Consider the following 20,078-nt stretch of genomic DNA (forward strand, 5'->3'; position numbering starts at 1 on the left):
CCCCTCCTCCTCTTTCTTCACTTGTCGTGGCCGACGTTCTCCGTGCGCAGCCACGTCCCCCTTTTCACCTTGCCCGATCTACTCGTTACCGTTTATCTCCGTCTCCACTCCCTTACAATTATTCTCTTCCCCACCACTCTACGAAAAGTGCCTTGTGTTCGAGATATCCTATGAAAGCCCTACTGGTGACATCACCGATCTCTTCCACAACTACTGGTAAGTTCTTTACATGTTTTTAAAAGTTCAAAATACGCTTGCAATCTACCCCCGTTAACCCCACAGCTGTCCTCTTGTCACGCCTGGAACAAGGTAATCAACAATATAATCAGACTGCGCACGCTGCGTCGCCTCGTGTGTGATACGCCCTTCGACAGGAGGGCTTAACCAGCCAATTATCTTCCGTATTAGGCAACCAGTTAGCTACCGCCTACAGGGAAACGTCATCTATCTATCGAGTTTTCTGCTCGATCAATAGGGATCCTCATCTACTCATTGATCATTAATCACCAAATCGTAGGAAACCGCACACACACACAGTTACAGGTGGTCGCGACCTAGGCCAATCAGTGTCTACGAGCGGCCGCACGTGATGTTTTCGTGCTCCGCCCCCTCCTCTTCCGTAACGTAGCGGACTGCTCTCGCACTTGTCCAGCTACCATTCACTTCACCCTCAACACTAATTTATCAAACCTTCGCCGCGCACCTGTGTAACACCTCCCACCTCCCGTATTCTATTCCCTCCCCCTCCCTTACAATTTCACATTGCTTGTTGGGCGTGGCATACTCACCAAGTTCTCCTGATGCGGGGCCGCTCGACTGCGTGCACCCCTCCAAGCGGCTCGCCACCTCCCCTCGTCTGGACCACGTCTGGACACTCGCCAACCGCGGGCAGGATACTTCTCAACCGGCTCCCGAAGGCCAATATCCGGATTGCGCTGTCCTGTCTTCTCGCAGTTCCGCGATGGTCCTGTAGTCCTCAAAAGGGTGCAGCGGCAGAGGGGGCCGCACCGCCGGGCCTCCTCGAAACGAGAGCACTCGGAAAAATAAAATAAAAGCAGATCTTAAACAGATCTCAGCAGTGCCTCCAACTTGTCGGGGGGGAAATTCTGCCGGGGTCTGCTGGGCAGTCCGCGGACCCCCGCGCAGGGAGGCCCCCAACTCCTCCCGCGTATCCCAACAATGAGTATGAGGCACACGCAAGAAGCAAGGTGGTTCTGCTGTTTATTAAACAACGGCAGGGATGGGTCAAGGATCGTACGCGTCCGTCCTGACTCTCTCTCAAAATTCGTGGGGCTCGCAGGCCCTTTTTACCTCAGTATGACGCGCTACTTGCGTCACCTGGGAAAGTTAGCAAAAAAACCTATCGTCACTCTGGATTGGTTCCTCGAGTGGTAGGGTTAGTATAGCATACGTATAGAGAACGCTGTTAGTGGTTAAGGGTCAGTCAGGTGGTATACTTGAGTTGTCCCTTCTATTAGATACATGAAAATTGTTACATGAAGACCCCTGATGATTGGCTAATGTTAATGGCGTCAGTGATAAGTGCCCCATGTTCTGATTGGTCCACTCGCGAGCCCCCCAGCTTGGGACCATCGTTGTTACCAGCTCGCGGTGCACCTGCCAGTTGCAACAATGTGTAATTATGTGTTTGTGCAGACAATGCGTGGATTTGTTCATAAGCTTGAAAGCAGGCTACTCCCACCACCGCAGATGTCCATTGAGTCGCTTCATTGTTGCTGCCTGTGTCTCAAAATGTGGGACACATGCGCCTCCTCCCTCCTGGGCCTGGCACCCTGTCAGGTTCGGCTTGGTCACGTGAGGAGAGACCGTGGTTGAGGCAGAATTCTGCACATTTAATGTTGCATTTTCCACTGTGTGTCTGGCTTAGTTTGCAGGTGTGACCTTGGCTTCGGCTTGTGGTATGCGAGTTTGCAACATTGCTCCCTTGGCTGTCTGTTCTCGCCGGGCTCATTCTGCAGGGTCAGCAATTGTACTCTTGCTCGTTCAATGTTCATGGAGGCTCTTGCTTGCGGCCTACTTGGGCCTGGTGCATAGGTGGGGATGTTTGATGCACGGCACTTTGAGTTACGGTATCATATTGCTTTATCCCCAGTATCATGTCTTCGTTATATTTCTCATTGTAATGCATGGGTTAGGAGAAGCGTCAGCAAGCATTTTAGATGAGTTTGTTGTGCGTCTTGCGTTTCTGCATTTTGAAAAACCTATGTGAAAAATAATAAAGATGCGCGTCAGTGGGTGTGTCCGTCACCTACGTCATAGCACTGAATATGTTCTTCGTGTGGATTGGTGTGGGAGTGTCCAGTGTGCCTGTTTGCACGGGTGTTCTGACCGTTGGCTAGGTCGTCATGGCATCTCTAACGATGTGCTTATTTACTGTTGAATGGTTCAGTCGAGTTCATCCATACCGCAGGTGTCGGCTTGGGCAGGGCAGGCTGGTGGGCAGACTGGTGGGCACATCCGTATGTTCCTGTACCAGGGTATTTGGTCGTCTGGTAGATAGGCAAACTCCTCTCGTGGCGGGTGTCTGGGCCGCGATCCTCTAGGCCAGGGGCGTGAGGGGATTGGTGGGATTCTTTTGTCCCATTCTCCCACTTCAGACCTGTTTCCACAGCACGTGACTCTTTATGTAAAAGGAATACGGTTCCAACGTTTATAACACAACCACGCTTGCGTGCTCTCCATAAGAGTGCCAGAGTTCTTACCCCGTCAGACAGCCTTAGGCACAGGACACGAACAACGGTGGGTGGACGTACACTCTTTAGAAAGCTTTGGCGGTTACCATGGAAATTGGGACGTACTTCGTAGTTCGCCTCCACGTCATACGCACAATTCAGGTCACGTGACCTTCACTTGTTCTTAAGCACCTACCTGCAGTTTGTTCGGTGCTTCTGAATTTGTTTGAAGTGTGTTTTGTACCTTGTTGCCATATCTTGACTTCCTGGTTTACTGATCCTGAGCCAGTTATTATTGGATTGCTTTTGGTCTGATCCTTGCCTGTTATAGAGTTGCCTGATATTTTGAACTACTCCTTTGGTCACAAACTCAGCCTTCCTTTTCAGACTTTTCTGCTAAACCTCGCCCTCTCTCTCCTCCCATCTTTTACTTTAAACCTGAACTGCTTCCCACGCTACTGATTTGGAACGCTACTCAGATTTCTTGCTTTTACCCTTGGACATGGCTTGCCCTCAACGTTATCAACTCGGATTTCATCACGGACTGCCTTACGGATTACCCCTGCATCTACACGGCTTGCTATCAACGTTATCAACTCGGACTTCATCACGGACTGCCTTACAGATTACTCTTACATCTACACGGCTGCACAGTATCAATCACCTGGAACACGGATTGGTAAGCCCGGAAGCCTCACTCTCCTTACTTTCAGTCCCGTATGGACTAGAGACTGCCTGCATACATTGGGAATGTTGACCAAGGAGCGTCCTCGTTCCGTCGGGGTTCCCATTAAGACTTCCACTCCATTAGGCGTCCGCATGCCGTCGGGTAGAGTCAGTCCCCTAATCAAGTGCTTCCTGGGTTTACGCACCGTGTTCCTGATGGCCTACCTTGCCATAGAAATCTCTACCTTCTGGGTCACAGTAAGAAGTGTTTCTGTCATCATCACTTCCATTGCTTATTATTCTCCTTCCATGCTTGTTAGATATATGGTTACTTATATTCATGCTCTCATGTCCCTGTAGGTCATATCTGCTTATAGACACCCACTAATCAGGTTTCTTCACGGCATCTCCTTGTGAGATTCTTGTTGTACCATTTCTAGTTGCAGGTGGGTGCAGTTGATTACACCTCAAATACATTTGTGATATTGGGAAAGGACTGTTTCTAATCTGCCTTTCCTTTCCGGTTTAGGAGGTCTGCTGATCGTCTGTGGGTCCATTCTCCCGAATAATACATCCCTTGGTATCGGTTTTCATCTCCATACATACACAGGGTTATATTGTTGGGTAGAATTCGTCGGCTACACTATGTTGGCAATTTAAGGCAAATTCTGACACACTATCACAGTACAAAACCTACGGGGACTAGGTTTGGTTAAGGGTATTGGCTACATATAGGTTCTATACGGGTTAAATGTTTCATTGGGTTGTAACAATCTGATGGCTCCACCCAGGACCACCTCTACATTTATAAAGGTAAAAATACATCATCTGTACACTGAATCATTGGTTATCATATTACTTAATGGGCTGCCTAACACCCAGAGTTTTGATTGGTTGTCTTTCAGTTAACAAGCTTTGGAGAGTTGACGGGTCATCAAGACACGCGCCAGACAGGAGTAGGGGGAGAGAGGTCCATGGACTGCTTTCCTTATAATTAAAAAATATACCATCCCTTATTCCTAGGCCATGAGCCAGTGTGATCGCTTTGTATCCAACCTTGTGCAATGCCCCGTGTCTGTGTGTGAGTGTAGGGTGTGAGGCAGATGTCCTATCTGTGTTGGCTTCGAATGAATAGATAGTGTCTGACAATTATGGGCCAAATGGGTCGGGGGAGGGGCAGAAGCTATGGATGATGTATTCATCTGTCTCCCAGCATTCCACCCTCTGGTCGAGTCCTCTACCACAGTCTTCCTTCTGCTCTCCCCAGATAGGGCTCTTTGGGTATCCATATCTTAGTCACCCCCCTCAAGCTACCTGCATGTCTGCCATGTTCGTCCACACTAGAAGTCATATAGCAGCATTCTCCATTGGAATCACAATACACCCAGTGCTCGGTGTAATTGTGAGGGTCCTGAGGCCAATTTAATTTTGATCCTGAAGGGGCAATAGGGCTGTCCATTGCTTGAATACAGAGAATGTCTTTTGTTTGTGTATACTCATACATGTGAGTAGCCACGTGTATTACTATTTTAATTCCTACTACCTTTTTGGCAGTCTATTTACAGTGGCTTATTGCTATTCTTAGAATACAAAAGGCAAATAGTATTATAGTAGCACTAGTACTTTGAATGCATTTGCCAACCAGGAGGGAATCCCTGAGAACAGGTAACTAAACCAATCATCATCTGCAATATTGTCCTCCTCCTCCACCATTCTTTGTTGCAATTCTTCCAAGAATGCTACTGACTCTGTAAGGGTTCCATTTTCCTCATCCTGGGCCACTGTGTATGTGTGGCAAGAAGGCCCAACTATTGTTCACACAACCCATCTATGAGATCAGTAAAGTTTCTCACCTGTACGGTATTGGGCCAGTTGGGGGGCAGAAGCTATGGATGATATACTCATCTGCTGCCCAACACCAGTGAGAAAAGAGGTCCCAACAGCATGATATGTCCCACAATGCACTCTGCCTAACCCATCGAGGAGGCCTCAATGGACTGCACACCACTTCATGCACTTTAACTTTCTCAAAACAGATGCCCCTATAGAACCACACATACTCTCTCAGTTCAGAATCCTCTCCAGCGCATTCTGCCTCAATCTGTATAGTTGTTCAGGTGTCTCAAAGTACATTCCCCTCAATCCGTAGTTTGTTAATTGGCTACATGTTAAAACATGCACTTTCTCCTACTCACCCAATGGCCTACCTATCCTAGACTCCTCCTTCTTTGTTACTTGTATACGTGCCCGCTGGCATCCTTTAATCATGCACTTGATTTTCAATTCATAGATGGATGCCACAAAGCTCGTATCCTGGCTGGGTGTACAAAGCTAACAGTGTCTGTACTTGCCTTATGGCCATTAACAACTGAATGTACAGTCACTGGCTGAGGCTTTACTCTGAAAAGACTGTGGTGATATTAGTAGGTGGCATACTTGAAATCTGGGGCACATTTTTCTCCCTACACCTCCTGAATAGGTCCTTCTCCATTTAGGATTCAAACTGGGTGTCAATTTCTCTCCCCTCCCTCCGGGTTACTGCATGAGCTAACTCCTGTTTCCATCACATCTGTATTTTGCACAAGCTTCTAAAATTAATGTCCTTGCCTAATAAAACTACTATTGTGACAGGTAGCATTTATCTTGACCAGATTATGGCAACTCCTCATTCATGAGCAGTTTGCAGTAGCTCATCAGGCGTCTTGATGTTATTAAACAAGCTGCTGCTCGCCCGTCGAGGGTGCCAACAGACACAATCATGGTAGTCTGCTTCGTCCCAGCTTGCAATGGCTGCCTGTGCGGACGCACACCGCCTTTAAGGCTCTGTGGATTTCTCATGGGCTTTATATGGCCAGGGTACCCCTTTTTGCGGCCCTGTGTTTCCATTGGATCCCTGCATTCCAGTCCAGCACTGCACCCCCAGAAACCCACATGCCATAAGTAGGGGAAGGGACGGTCTGCCTTTTCCATCTTAGTCCCCAAGTTTAGAACTCTCTTCCACTTGCTACTAGGGCTCTCCGCGCCCGCCTCTTGTTTAGGGAGCTGGTAAGAACCTGTTTTTCTCTGGTTTACCTCCGTTACATCAGTGTCAGTGCCATGAAGCCCAAGGGTCTACAAGTCCTTTACAAAGAAAAAACATAAGCATATCAGTAATGTATCAGGTACAATAATGAATAGAAGGCCTTGTAAGGCCGCTTTCATGCATTTTATCACTGAGGTGGTGTGAAGGTTGGCATATGCGATGCGCGCATTTGTATCCCCGTGGAGCTCCCGCTGCATATTTCTGTCTCTTAATTGAAAGGGCTGTTCTAGATCATTCCTACACTTACAGGACACAAGCGTTTCACTATGGTAGGGGTGAATTTACATTTTTTACCTCCAACGTTTTGGTGGAGGTAACATTTTGAGGTAATAGAATCGGGTGGCCAGTAAAAAGCAAGCAGTAATTAAAATAACCACTTATTTTTATGGTTACAACCAGGCTCAAATGAAGGGTCTAAGTGTCAATGAAAAAAGAACGGTGCCCTCATGGGACATGTCCCAGAGTGCACTCTGCTTCACGAAGATTGGGCGTTCCCTCAAAGCAGTAAATGCACCAAAATCCACTAGTACTATGCTCAGCCCAGCCTCCCTCAAAACCTGAGCCCAACACCGACGTAAATTATGACACAGCGCGTGAAGGGCCGCTGTCTCCCCCTTTAGGCTGCTATCCCACCATCAGGACTTCGCTCTACGAGGGCTGATGGCCTATGCAGGACACACAAAAGCACAACACAAAGCAGTCCAGAGATAGAAACGTCCAGATAAAGGAGAGTATCCAAACGGCACATCCCAGGGGTCTGCAACCTGTGGCTTTCCAAATGTTTTGGACTACAACTCCCATGATCCCTCAATGTTGACTATCGTGTTTACCACAGATGGAAGGTCTAGCCGAAAATGTCTGGCGAGCCAAAGCTTGCAGACCCCTGAATGTAAGGAGTGTGTCCAAGATTCACTCCCTGTGTGTCCAAGATCACACAGGGAGTGAATAATTATCAACAATTAGGACCAATTACTCATATACACTTGTAAACAGGCTATGCTAGATAGATTGCTATAACAATAATATTACAGTTAACGTGATGTGGGCGGCACACCTCAAAACTCCTTAGCTTTGCAAACTTTTCCCCCACAATTGCTGTTCCAGTTATTACCTGCGCTCCGTCCGGATATGGAAAAAGCAGTTCTAGGGCCAATGAAAGGACACCTTTGGTGGATTTATTTAATGTAAAAATAAAGGAAATAATCACATGGAAAAGGAACGCCATGAGTGATGCCAGCAATGGGCACCAACCCTGCTGATCAAACAGGAATGCAGAAAGGGTCTACAAATGAATAGAGGACAATTTAATACACGAGGCCTCTAGAGAAGGAGCAAATAGGAGTAGTGTGTGCAGAATGTAGAGGGAAATACAGATATCATACAGATGCACTAAAGCAAACAAAACAACCACCATGTCTAGTAATCAACAGTCACCAAAGAGAGAAGAGCAGTAAAGAAACGGGTCCACACTCCATCAGGGAGCCAAGGATAAAAGGGACAAAGGGGAAACACAAACACATAATCCCACAACCCGGCCCAGGGAAGGTGGGAGGAACTAGAACTACAATTAGTAACACTCTCAAAGTGGTGAAATCTCAGGGAGCAGGGGTAACTATAGAACAAAACAAGGTCAATGAACTATAGAATAGAGTGGGCCTCATTACGACCCTGGCGCTAAGTGAAAAACGATGGCGGTAAATGGTTACCGCCATCGTTTTCCGCCAGGTCCGATCATGACCCGTGACCGTTAACTACGATGCCATTAGCGGCATCGTAGTTAACGCTGCCGCTAACTGCGCCAAGGGCGCGCGCACGCGACCTCCCACACCGTACTTAGCGCCATGGCAGAAAGGTACGCGAATGCCGACCCAAGCGGACATGCACCTAACGCCATCACCCAGCCCGTTAAGTACCTTACCGCCATGGTGCTAATTACGCTATCGCGAACCAACCGTAAAGGACCATGTAAAGTGAATGCAGCTGCCACAGGTGCACAGAAACAGCACAGGTGAAGGCAATACAGACTCAGGAAGTACAAAAAGAGCACACCCCACCCCTTCCACACCCAGTCACACTCCACAATGATACCAATACGACTAGCAATGTTGGGGCTGGAGGACCTGATAGCAATGCAAGTGCTACAACAGCAACAACAACAACAGGCAGCACAGAGGAGACGGAGGAGGAGAAGGAGGGCAAGGCAGGCCCAGCAAGCCCCACCAGCACAGCCAGTGCCACCACGCAGGCAGCCCCCAATCCCACGCATCAGAGCCAATCCATTCAACCTCACTGCTGAGCAGATCCACACCCTGTACCGTTTGGACCGGGACACCATCACCGCCATCGTAGACATGACACACAACAACATCGTCAGCATGATAGAAATTCCAACCGCCATCCCACCCCGACTGAAGGTAGTGTCTGTACTCCACTTCCTGGCCACAGGCACCTACCAGCACACAGTGGGGCACTTGCATGGCATTTCACAACCATTATTTTCACAAACACTCATCCAAGTGCTTGATGCCCTCCTCAAGCACACAGACGACCACATCTCATTACCACGGACTGCCCAGGAGATTGCAAACACCAAAGTGGGTTTCCATGCACTAGCCGGCATACCTGGTTGCATTGGTGCCATTGACTGCACCCATGTGGAATTGGTGGTTCCACGTGCCATGGAGGTACCGTACCGCAACCGGAAACAGTTCTACTCAATCAACGTGCAAATGGTCTGTGACTCCAACAAGATCATCACACATTGTTGTGCCCGATTCCCTGGATCAACCCATGATTCTATGGTCCTGAGGAACTCCACAATACCACGCTACATGGAGCGACATGCAGGCCCAAGATCCTGGCTACTCGGTGAGTCCAATGTCATGACCATGGAAATGTGAAGTGGGTAGGTGAATGACGTAGGGGGGGGGGATGATGCATACTCCACCTGGCTGAAAGGGGGGAGGAATGATGCATACTCCACCTGGCTGAAAGGGGGGGGTGATGCATACTCCACCTGGCTGAAAGGGGGGAGGAATGATGCATACTCCACCTGGCTGAAAAGGGGGGGTGGGATGATGCATACTCCACCTGGCCGAAAGGGGGGGGAATGATGCATACTCCACCTGGCTGAAAGGGGGGGGGTGATGCATACTCCACCTGGCTGAAAGGGGGGGGAATGATGCATACTCCACCTGGCTGAAAGGGGGGGGAATGATGCATACTCCACCTGGCTGAAAGGGGGGGAGATGATGCATACTCCACCTGGCTGAAAGGGGGGCGGAATGATGCATACTCCACCTGGCTGAAAGGGGGGGGGAATGATGCATACTCCACCTGGCTGTGAGTAGCAGAGAGAACGGAGACAGAGGATACCCTAAAGCAACCCATACTCCACCCAACACCAGTAAAGCCAATACCCAATGTATGCAGCCCTACCATGTGAATGAGGTTGTGTCCCAACCATGACACAACCATCTGCAAGTGCATTCTACCAAATCAGACCACATTGTCAACAATGAAAAGCACCTACATGCACGTCACCAAACACCATCAACCGATAGGCCTGTCCCCCATAACTGCCCACGAAGGAGGCACATGACGGACAGAAACATCAACACACCATTACACAGACAGCAGGGCCCCCCAAAAAGTCCCTGTCTACATCAGCATTGCTCACTGGGGTCATGATGTGGCCCACAGCAATGTTGCAATGATGTGCGCATTGCCATCACAGGACATGTGCCAGGCCAACTAACCAAACGGCATGAACGGACACAGTGGATGGGCACTCACAATGCACTCAACCCCTCTGCATACATTGGGTGATGGCATGCAAAACAGGCCATGGGAGCCATGAGCATATACTGGTTGCATTGTCTGAATTAATTAGTGCATGTAGAAGTGAGCCAAAGTAACAGTTGGATGCAAGCCATGGTGGCACATCATGTTCTTGATCAGACGTCATGACTGACACATACATTCTCGCCTCCATACAGGTGATGCAGGCTATCCCCTGAAGAGGTGGCTCCTTACACCAGTCCGGAACCCGCAGAACCAGCACGGGGAGGACTTCAACCGTGCACATACACGTACCCGTGTGGTCATAGAGCAGACATTCGGCCTATTGAAGGCACGGTTCCGATGCCTCAGCAGGTCTGGTGGGGCACTCCTGTACCGCCATGAGAAGGTTGCAAAGATCGTCATGGCATGTGTCATGCTACACAATATGTGCGTCAGAAGGAATGTGCCCCTGCCCGCCTGCCCCCTGACGCAGAACTGCAACCACCTCACGATGAGGATGAGGAGGGTGCAGATGGGGCGGCACCCCATGGAGGAGGCGATGCACAGGACACACACCCTCCAACCTCCCCCCTCCCCCCTGCACACCCCAACACACCCCCTCCCACCTCCCCCCTCCCCCCTGCACACCCCAACACACCCCCTCCCACCTCCCCCCTCCCCCCTGCACACCCCAACACACCCCCTCCCCCTGCACACCCCAACACATCCCCTCCCACCTCCCCCCTCCCCCCTGCACACCACAACACACCCCCTCCCACCTCCCCCCTCCCCCTGCACACCCCAACACATCCCATGTAAGTGTCAACAGATGCCTGTGACAGTGGCCACAGGCTGTTACAAGCCCCCTCTCCCGGCCCCCGGGGCACCCCTGGCTGTGGAGCGCAGGTTACGTCCGGAACGTCGGACGGGGCTGCTCTGTGCAGAACGGGCAGCGGAGGATGTCCCTGCCTGCCCCCGTGCATGCACGTCCTGTAGGGTGTGGGTGAGCTCAGTGAGCGCACGACGCAACCCCGTAAATTCACCACAAATGTCCCTAGACATGACCTGCATGGCATCCCTCAGGGTGGCAGTGCTTAGCACTACTTCGGCCCTTAGGGTCTCTGTGGCCTGTTCAATGGTTGCCCTAGCCCCCACACATTCCGCGGCATGCTCAGTCAGCATCGTGGACAGTTGTTGCTGCCGTTCTATGATGTCCTCGAGGGACTGCTGCCCCTGCTGGGCCATGCCCAGTGCTGGTGGTGTGATGGAGGGGCTGCTCCCCTCCTGTGGACTGAGGACTGGGCATGGGGTAGAAGGCCACTCCTCTTCCTCTGTGTGCCCCTGTGTGTGATCCTCATGGGGGCTGGCGTTTGACAAACAGGGGGAATGTAGAAGGTCAGTGGGGCTTCTGACTTCGTGCTCCTCAATGTCAGAGTCTGAACATGCAGCAATTGCAGCTGTTTCACCCATGTTGCTGCTGGCCGCAGACCCGGTGCCTTCTGTTGCAGGCAATGTTGGTACAGGTGGAGCTGCTGCTGCTGGCCTGCTGCCTACAGGGGTGCTTGCCGGTGGGCCGTCCGGTTTGCTTGCAGTGGATTCTGCTTGTTGTGGGGTCTGCCTCACTGCAGCTGAGGTTGAGGGTGCGGGGATGGTATTATTGGCCTTCTTGGCTCTCTTCGTCGCAGGGGTGTCCTGGTCCTCGGGGTGTGAATCTGTGCCTGTGGTGGAGCAAAGGAGGGAGGGCGTTATTGATGGGTCTGCGGAGTTTGGAATGACAATGATTGACATGATTCTGGTCAGTAGATGAGGCAGATTTCAGGCAGGGCCATGCAGGTTGTCTCCTTTTTGTGTGGAATGTGGATGCAGGTATGTGGGTGCCAGCAGTGTATACAGGGTGGTGCTCGCATGTGGCTATGGGCAGTGTGGAGCTAATGTGTTGCATTTACACTCTAGGGCAACCTTGTGCTACACATGAATGGACTGCAGTGACTATGGCATGTCTTGTTTGAGGCACCTACCTTCATCGCCTGATGTCGGATCTTCCCTTTCCATCCCTCCGACGCCTTCAATGCCTTCCATGCCAATCGTGGTTGCACAAATCTCCTCCCACGGTTGGAGTTTTAGTGGGGATTCCGAACCTCCACCGGTACCCAGGGCAAGGTTGCGGTTCGCAGAGATGACGGCCCTGACCCGTATGCGAAGGTCCTCCCAGCGCTTCCTGCACTGCTGTGGGGTGCGGGGTACGGTCCCCACCGCGCTGAAGCGCTCGGCCACCTGGGCCCAGATGGCCTTCTTTTTCGCTATCGCTGGCCTGGTCATTTCCGGCGAGAAAACGACAGCTGCGTTGTCTTGCAGGGTCTCCGCAAGCATGCAGAGTTCCTCCCGGCTAAATCTTTCCTGGCGCTGGCGGTCACATGCCTTCTTAACAACTTTAGGCATTTTTGGGTGGTTGGATGGTTGGGTGATTGGTTGGGACAGGTGTTAGGGTTGGATCTGGTGTTGTTCGGAAGGATGGCAATGGATTGTGTTTTTATAGATGGCCGACGTGCTGTTTCCCGTTCCGGCGCGATGACGCTATTTCCGGTTCTGCTTTTTACGGTGACCGCTAATTGCGGCCACCGCTAATCACGGTGGCCGCTAATTACGGTGGCCGCTACTTACGGTGGCGGAAGTGCACCTTGCTCGCCCTACGATGCCGGTAGGGGCCTTTTCCACCAAGGCGTTAATGACATTACCGCCATGGCCTAATGCTCGTGCACGATGGGTCGTAATGTGGCGCTCTTTACGCCATCGGCCCACGGCGTAAACGCTCATTACGCCATGGCGGTAATGTCGGCAGATTACTGCCTGGGTCGTAATGAGGCCCAGTGAAACTGTGATATGCAGCATCACAAAAGTCCTGGGAAAAGGTTGGCTTGTGAACAAGGGGATTACCAGAATGAGTAAACCAGAAAGTAGGAAAGTACTGTCAAGCAGAACAAGCCGATGTTCAGGAATACAGGAAACAGGAAACAGGAGCAAGGAACTAGGAATAAGGAACCAGGAGAGGAGGACCTCGGAAAACACGGACACTGCAGCAATGACCAGTGCTTGGCTCAAGTAAACAGAGGCTTTTATAGCTAAGGATCGCATGCCTGAGGTGCGATCAAAAGTTAGCAGCTGCCGGCCAGATGTGTTCTGTATCCTCCACCTGGACTCGGTTTGCAAGGGTAGAGGTCAAGCAATGGGCAAGTAATTCTGGGAAACATAGTTGTTAGAATGACAAAAGCATAGCGGCTGCCAAATCATGAAATGGATGGCGATGTTTACTGAAAGTTCCCGACGACTATGGCCATATGCCAAATAGTCAAATTCCGGGAAGGCCTCAAAGCATGCCCCGAAGGGCTGGTAACAAGCTCAAAAGGAGAGAGTCATGGCACTCTGTAAGAGCAATGCATTTGAGCAGCTAAATCAATCTCGATTGTTGCTAAAAGGAGCTAAACTGGCGTTAGAAGCTGCTAAAATGCAAAGGGAAGGGGTCGTCCTAAAATATGCAAAGTGCTGCAGAGTCTAAATATGATGCCTTGGAGCTGAACAAAACTCATATGCCAACATCTTATATGAACAATGATATACCCTATGGCCTTTGTAGCTATGCCAGGCTCAAAATAAGCAGGACACGTCCAGACACAATGGCAACAATACGATAAAGAACTCGCGATCAGGCAGGATATAAACATAGCAAGAATGGTCTAACTATATCCACTAATGAGTTGAGGGTTGAAATAGGAGCAACAACCATAGAGCGTATTCCAACCTTTCTCCATGGTCAGTTAACAAGCCCCCGTCATACTAATACTGTTATGTATATTAAGGTCTGTAGGAGTACAGGCATTCCTCTAACACCCTCAGTCTGAATGATGATGATATGATAGGTTATTTATAATGCTCTTAAAACCCAGAGGTTTCAAAGCGCGATCCCTGGGATCGAACCTGTGTTGCTCAATGTCATCTTGCTTCCAAGGCGAGCAGGTTGCCTCTGAGCTATTCTCCCGTGTTGAATGGGGTGGGTACAAATAGAAAGCACGTCACAATTCTTTCAAGGGTTTTCAACATATGTCTTTGTGCTCTGCGAATATACTCAGCACGTGCAACACCAGAGAGTAATGGTGGAAAGGTCTAGAACGATTCTAATACAACAAGGATGGTGCCAGACAAAGTGAGAGAAAACTAAAGGAGGATGACAGAAGGATGCAAAAGTCAAATCATTATTTCATTTTATTTAGATTTGTATAAAAATATATAGAACCTTTTAATCAATTCTAAAAAACATTATGCTACTCATGCATACCAACATTCACTCACTAGATGAATATCTAAAAATTATTAAATGTGTTAAGATATAACAAACACATTTTTTTCATTTCATTAATGCATTTCTTTTCCATTGTGTTGTTGATAATTTCAAACAACCTATCATTATTGATAATAGTTAATTCCAGGCAAAATATCAACTATTGGTGCCTAAAGATATAGTTCTTCTTTGCAAATAAGGCTTCCCAGTTGGTAAATTGTTTCAACTTCACAGATTGTGTGTGTCTTCATCAGGATTGGACAAACATTAACAATATTCTAAAAACAAACAAACATACAATTAAAACATTGTTAAAATTACAATTGCATACCACTGTCACCCCTCTATCAGTATCTCTCTATCAATAATAACTGAACATTGAAAAACAAAACTAGCTCTCAGTCCAAGTGGGCATCTCTTTAGCCACGGTCTTGTGAACATCATTAAGTGTTTTACAAATCAGCCTAATCTAACCAAATTTAGAAGAAGGCAACACTGACAAAATCAATCAGGTTTCATTTGTCCATAAAATACCCTAATTTAATTTAGGGCTACAGAGTTCAGGAATAGAGCAGTTACTCACACTCTCCTAAACATGAGCATTTTCTATTTATGCTAAACCAACCCAATCTGTTAGCACCCCCCTGCCCGCACTAAGTCATTCTTCAGAAAACAATCAAAAATTGAGTCATACCTGCAAACCCCATATAGTTCGCCTAATGGCTTGTGTCCCAGTAGCCTCTGGTATACGTCTGAAATACTAGACCTCCCAATAGGAGAAGTAATATCTAAGACAAAGCCAAAATATAAAGGATAAATGATTAGATGGAAAATATACTACCCATGTAAACCTCTCTAAGCGGGACAAAAGCAATTCTGTACCTTCGTTCCCAAGATTTCTCTCTCAAGATGACCCCTTTCTAATTACGATTGTAGAAAGCAAATTAGGGCTTTTCGCTACACCGCTTCAAAAAGCTGTCACTGCAGCCTCGGTGAAAGCGACGTAGAAGAAGAAGAAAACGTCACTCTTCACGTCCGTAGCACAATATGCACAACACGGGAGAAGTAGAATTCAGCAGTCGCTCGAATAGTAGTCTAAAATATAGAAATAATGTGGGTAAAACTCAGTTGTAGAATTACTCAATTGACGCAAGTGTGCTGTCTACTACTTGGAAGAACCTGTGATCGTCTCACACCCACCCGCTTACCTTAAGGGCGACGGCGCCATTAGAGTGAAGGAGAAAAATGTAACTCTCCTCGGGCATGGCGCTGCCTCTACGGCTGCGGTGAAACGAGGACTCCTCCCGACTAAAAGCGGGACTTCGCCGATGAGGCGTTCTAAAAGATCAAGAATAGAATAAACACGTACTGAATCGACTCAGAGGCAGAGTGGCTCCTGCCTGCAAGAATAATCAAACACCTAATGCGGAACTCGCTTACCTTGCTCATGTCGACTCGAGCCAACGATGCGAACCGTAAACAAACGGGAATGCGGACCAAGCGGCAAAGTCGCTGTCCTTCTTTTATTTCAAGATGGTGTCATAAACACAAACAACGGACCAACAGTCGCCCCCGTCAGAAGGCAAGTATACCAATGATGCCAAGAGTCCTAAAAATAAAGGACGGACTATCCCATAAACCCAGAAAAATATATAAATATTCCAATGGATATATATATAGAAGGTGAAGCGAGGATGAAAAGTTACACCATTCTATGTGGGCACAGGGAGATTAATTCCATTCCTCCTGTTGGTTGAGACCCTTATCCAAGCTATTAGTGTGGTGTATCCACCTTTGTTCCTTCTGTGCAAAATGTGCAGCGGTATTAGCCGCATCAGTGCCCAAAACTTTTTCAACTGCCCACCATTTCAAATCATCTGGCTTATGATTAGATTCCAAAAAATGCATCGTTAAGGGAGCATTCCGCTGACCCATTCTGATCTTAGATTTATGTTCGGTTATATGTAGTTTTACTGCTCTGGAAGTCTTCCCAATATAAGCCTTTTTTACAAGGGCATATAATAACATATATTACGTTTGCACTGAGGCATGTGGTGTGCTGCCTCAGTTCCCATATCCTGTCATGAATATTAATACTGGCAGAGGTAGAAGTACTAGGGCAATTTGAACAGTTCCCACAGGGGTAGTGTCCTTTAACAGAGGGCATACCCCATGATGCAGTGATAGTAGGTTGGCTGTCTTGAACAGAATTCCTATCGGCCTTAGACACCCAGTTCTTAATATCTTTCCCTCTTTTAAAAGCATAGATAGGTTTAGCCAATTTCAGCATATTAAGCTGAAGTAGGTGCCAATGAGTCGATATAATTTTCTTAATTTTCTTATGTTGAGTGTTAAACGTGAACGCACAGACTAGTTGATCCTCTCCCAGCTTTCTTTCTTTGATGTCCTTTCTCAAAAGAACATCTCTGTGCTGATATCTTGCACGTTTTTTGGACTGTTTGAGCAATCTCTTAGGATAGCCTCTTTCTAACAGCCTTTCTTCAATCACAGACGCTTGCTTAATAAAGTCTTCCACTTTGGTACAGTTTCTCCTGGCCCTCAGAACTGCCCATAAGGAATATTAGATTTCAAGGACTGAGCATGAAAGCTCTTGTGGTGCAGTAAAGTATTTCTGTCAGACCCCTTTCTGTAAAGGTCCACTGCTAGTACATGTATGTCCACCTTAATCAGGAGGTCTAGAAATGCAATCTCCTTATTGCTGGTTTGGATGGTAAACTTCAAGTTGGGATTTAGGTTATTAATCCAAAAATAAAAAGCATTATAGTCCCCTTTAGAACTATCCCAAATGATGAATATGTCGTCAATGTACCTCTTAAATAGTTTAAGAGCTGGCCTGAAAGGATTTGAGTCTATCATGATGTTAGACTCCTCAAAATCCCACATGTATAGGGTGGCATAATTGGGAGCAAATGATGCCCCCATTGCCGTCCCCTTAATCTGCATGTAATAGCTGTTCTTAAATCTAAAGAAGTTTTTGGTAAGTGCAATTTCCAACAATTCTACCAAGAATTCACTTGGGACTGAAATAATGTCAGTCCTGGTTTGTAAAAACCTCTTCATAAACCCCAATGAGTCCTCCTGAGGAATATTAGAATATAGCAACTCCACATCTAGAGTGATAAGCATATCGTGGTCGCTATTAAAAGGAAAAGCCTCTACAATTCTAATGACATCGGAAGAGTCAGACAGGTAGGTGGGAGTGCTTTTAGCCAGAGGCTTCAAAAAGAAATCCACGTATTGCCCTACTGGTTCCAAAATGGACCCACTGAGCGAAACAATAGGTCTGCCACGAGGCAAGACCATGCTCTTGTGGATTATGGGCAACATATAAATGAGAGGAGTCCTGGTATTTTTGGGCATAAGGAAATTAAATTCGTTTTGGGTAGTAATTCCCCTTTCTAAAGCATCCTTCTCCAAGCTTTCTATTTCTCTCAGGATACTCAGCAAGGGATCTCCCTGCAGTTTAACATATACCTCCTGGTTGTTCAATTGTCTCATGACCTCAAAGTCATATTTGATGGCGTCCCACACTACAACTCCTCCTCCCTTATCTGCTTTTTTGATCACCAATGATCTGTCAGATTGTAAATTCTTCAAACATGCCCAATCTTCTTTAGAGAAGTTGAAACTTTTTTTATCCCAACTCTTATTGGCCCTCATTACACTTCAGGCGTTAAGGGTTAACGCCACCGTTAACCCTTAACGCCTGATTCTGATTTTAACGCCTGCTTTTAGCAGGCGTTAAAATCCATGGCGCTAACCCGCCATGGTGCTAATTACGCCGCCGTAATTTACGGCGGCGTAATTAGCGCCTTCCCCACTCCCATAATGCCCTATGGGGCAAAAATGGGAATGGGGAAGGGAAAATGGGAAATGGGGATTTACCGCCCCACTCACCTTGGAATGGGGCGGTAAATCCGCCATCCACCATGGTGTAAACGGAGTTTACGCCATCCACCATGGTGTAAACGGAGTTTACACCATGGTGGTAAAGTTGGTGCACTTAGCACCAAGGTTGTAATGACCTTCTTTGTTATCGTAAATCGCATTAAAGTCTCGAAGCACTGCCTTCTCAAAGGTGGCTGTCTCTTTTGATATCATATGGAGAGAGGGAGTAAATCTAGAAGGTGGTTTAAATGGAGTGTTGGCTATATTTTCCCCCAAGTCTTTAGAGGAACCACTAAAAAAGTCTTTCAGCCTAATTTTACGAAAGAAACCTCTCAATTCTGTTTCAACATCCATTTTGCTAGGGTCTTTCATGGGAATAAATGAAAATCCCTTTTCCAATATGGATATTTCTTTAGATGTCAAAATTTTGTCTGACAAATTATACACAGCAGAAGGGGGACTTATCTTCTGTATGCTCGCCTTCTTGTTTCTAACATGTTTCCTAATGGAGGTGGGCCTGACTGAGGTGGAGGAAAAGGGAGTTCTTGTGGTGGATACGGTTGCATCGGCCCAGGTGGGCCAAACCCTTGCGGGTAAAAGTAGGGGGGATATTGAAAAAACATATTTTGTCTCCCTCTTCTGCCTCCTCTTTGGGACCCTCTATTCCTTTGCCTTTGTTGGTTACCTCTCTTCCCTATCTGATAACCGTCCCCTTCGTCTGATGATGTGCTGAGAAAGTGACCTTTTTGCGAATTCTAAACGATTCTAAACCACGGCCATTGTTCTGGGGAACCCACCAGAGCATTGCTTTTCAGTCTGCCACGCCATTATGGAAAGGGAAAGACCATATGCGAATGATGTTGTGTCAGATCCCAAGGAGGCAGATCAGACCAAACTGTTTTCAGCATCACTTCTGTATGAGACCATCAGTCCCCAGACGGGTTGCAGCCACATTGGGAATTGTCCGTCAATTTTTGTGCGGGTATCTGGTATCAGCATGCTCGGCCCCTACATCTGGGCACACCTGTCTAGGGGTGACAAAGGCAGAATTAAACAGTGATGGCTGGAAGGTCTGGAATATATCAGAACCACTGGCATTGCACCAGGCAGCCCCCCAGGCCATCGCGTCTCAGCATGCTATGCCACTAGAGAAAGGGAAGGACCATGTGCATATCAGGCACTTGGATAAATCCCCCCTTCTTAGCTCAAGAATGTGGCTGACACAGGGCACAACAGGAGCTACCTTGGGCCTTGCTTGCTTATGTGTGCCCAACTGAGGCAAAGACTAGAGCAGGATGAGCAGGGCTGCCCATAGAAACGGCTGATGGCATTTTGCATGGGATGGGGTGCCCCTGCTACTTTAATGTGCCCTGCTGAGTGCAGAAATGTGATACAGTTCACAAAGGTTGTTGTTTCTTGCTTCCTCTTGCGGTTCTTTGCTTTTCTGAGGCGGGAACAGTAATTGTAATTGTTTATTTGTACAGTGCTTATACACAAGTGAAGTGCTTCATAGTGCTTCAAGGTGGGAAGGAAGCAAGAGGATACAGTAGACATTCGTAGGCCTTGAAGTTTTCGAATGAGCGTACTAGGCCTTAAGGCGCAACCAAACCAG

The sequence above is a fragment of the Ambystoma mexicanum genome, chromosome 5q (assembly GCF_040938575.1).
Source record: "Ambystoma mexicanum isolate Mex_15411 chromosome 5q, UKY_AmexF1_1, whole genome shotgun sequence".
Lineage (NCBI taxonomy): Eukaryota > Metazoa > Chordata > Amphibia > Caudata > Ambystomatidae > Ambystoma > Ambystoma mexicanum.